Here is a 2,590-nt window from a genome sequence, read left to right as displayed (position 1 = left end):
AAAAAAAAAAAAAAGTTTGATAACAGTCTGAGCAAGGGCAGGACCCCAGCTCTTTTACTAAAAACAAAAGAGGTTTACTAAAAATAGTCAAGTTTTGTGGTGCAGACCTATAATTCCAGCTGCTCAGGAGGCTGGAGCAGGAGGCTCACTTAAGCCCAGGAGTTTGAAGTTGCGGTGAGCTATGACCACACCACTGCAGTCTAACCCAGGCTATACTCTGCCTTAAAGAAAAAAAAAAAAAGAGGTTGCTGTAAGCTATGACACCATGGCATTCTACCCAGGGTGATGAAGTGAGACTATATCTCAAAAAAGAAAAAAAAAAAAGCCCTCCTTTTGTTTCTGTAACTCAGGGCCAACATCCAGTATCACTCAGAGCAGCGTGGGGTCTAAGCCTAGACTCTGCTACAGCTCATTCTTACTCCATAATTTCTGCCTTCCTCCTCTTCCTGTTTTCAGTTTCAAGTTAACACAATCCTTAAAGAAAAGAAAACTCACTAAGAGCTTAAAGGTTTCTTCCAAAGAATCAATTTCGCAATTCCAGCCCTAGGCTCTGAAACCATGACCAAAGTGTCTCCTACACTTCCTCAGCTGGGCTTTGGAGGGGCCTGGCCTGGACAAAGATCTAACTTCTGCAAAGAACTTCCCATTTTTCTTTCTTTTTTTTTTTTAAATATGGAACGCTTCACAAATTTGCGTGTCATCCTTTGCTAATCTTCTCTGTATCATTCCAGTCTTAGTATATGTGCTGCTGAAGCAAGCCCAGAACTTCCCATTTTTCAATGAGCTCTTACCTATTCTTTGATTCAATCATCTACGATAATTCTGCTAGGCAGACCAGGTACATTAACTTCTAACAGAAAATACATTTATGGGATAAACTGATTTCCCTGCTATCACACAGAAAATCAACGACAGGACTGCATCTGAGAAGCAGGTCTCCTCACTGAACACAGCGACCACAGGACCACAGAGGTAAAATTACTTTCCTGGCTCCGACTATTCTACTAAGTGACCTTTCAAAAGTTATCCAGACTCCTCATTCTCAGTCTGTGTCCTGTAAAGTTCATGCCCACTCCAGGCCTCCATGCAGCAACGTCCCCACTGACCCTCTGGCTTCAGCAGCCACAAGACTCCACGAACTCACACACACAAGGGTGATGAGAGTACTCGGTCATTCCTCCAGGACAGCTCACTGACCAGGACGGCCCTCCTCCTCATCTTCCAGACACTTTTCACTCCTCCTTATTACCTCCATGCCCATATTTGTGGAAAGTAATGACATGCCAAGTCTGAGCCAGGCCTGGTCTAATCAACTTAATCCCTGTCACATCAGACACACGTCCCCTACAGCTTCCAGGACCTGCTGCTCTGGGCTTACCACTTCTTTACCAGCCTGACTCCATTAGCCCTTGGCCCTTTGCCTGAATCAACAAGCTCACTCCACAGGATTTCACCAAAGGCCCCAAGTTTGAGGTGGTTCCATAGGGCCTCTAACACACCCTAACTGCCCTCTACAACAGGTAAGCAAACCACACCTGGGTTATACAGCCCACAAGAATGTTTTTACATTTCTAAATGGTTGAAAAGAAGTCAAAGGAAGAATTAATTATACTGGGGATGCATGAAGATTACATACAATTCGAATTACGGTGAACGTAAATAGATTTACTAACACAGAGCCAGGTATGGCTGCTGCTTTCTCAGTAGAGTCCTTGAGACAGGGACCACAGAGCCAACGAAGTTTTAAATATCCACTGTCTTAACAGGAAAAGATGCTGACCTCTGCTTGTATACAGGTTCCATAACAGGGACCCAGTCTACCAAGTTACACTGTGTATTTCTCTGCATTCCTTGTACATTATTCAGGGGCAAAGAAATCTATAAAATTAGATTTATAGTTAGTGCTACAGTAACAATTGTCCCTACATTCCATATTCCCATCCCAGTTCGTAGCAAAGGTCAAATGATTTTCTTTTTTTTAAGCGACAGGATCTCACCCTGTCACCCAGGCTAGAATGCAGTGGCATGATCACCATCCACTGTAACCCTGAACCCATGGGCCCAAGCAATCGTCCCAGTTCAGCCTCTTGAGTGTAGCTAGGAATACAAGCATATACCAGCATGCCTGGATATTTCTAATTTTTTTGAAGAAGGGGTATGTTGCCCGGCCTGGTCTTGAACGCCGAACCTCAAGTGACCCCCCCTTCTCCCCATTATTATAAGCCTGAGCTCTAGGCCCAGCCTCAATTGTTATTTTTAAACGGTTCAGCATTAACAGCTAAGTGCTGTTAAAATTAAAGTTCTAAATACATTTTAAAAGTAGTCATTAGGATGGCTGCTATCAAAAAGACCAAAAAATAAGTATTGGCAAAGATGTGGAGAAATGAGAACCCTTCTACATTCTACTATAGGAAAGAGAAAGGATGCGTCTGCTATGGAAAACAGCTTGAGAGCTCCTTAAAAACTAGGCATGGAGGCTCGGCGCCTATAGCTCAACCGGCTAAGGCGCCAGCCACGTACACCTAAGGTGGCAGGTTCGAATCCCCAGCCCGGAACCGCCAAACAACAATGATGGCTGCAACCAAAAAAT

General features: G+C 44.0%; 1 protein-coding gene and 1 pseudogene across 1 annotated transcript in view; both read right to left on the bottom strand.

Moving 5' to 3' along the window:
* PAPD5 (poly(A) RNA polymerase D5, non-canonical) overlaps positions 1–2,590 on the bottom strand; it is a 75,198-nt gene that overhangs the window by 34,963 nt on the left and 37,645 nt on the right. The gene's annotated exons all lie outside the window — the stretch shown is intronic.
* On the bottom strand, positions 667–757 carry LOC111726254 (annotated as a pseudogene).

The sequence above is a fragment of the Otolemur garnettii genome, unplaced genomic scaffold, assembly GCF_000181295.1.
Source record: "Otolemur garnettii isolate 467f Iridium unplaced genomic scaffold, OtoGar3 scaffold00058, whole genome shotgun sequence".
Classification (NCBI taxonomy): Eukaryota; Metazoa; Chordata; class Mammalia; order Primates; family Galagidae; genus Otolemur; species Otolemur garnettii.
The sequence above is the reverse complement of the archived record's forward strand: the minus strand, read 5'-3'. Positions and strand labels throughout refer to the sequence as shown.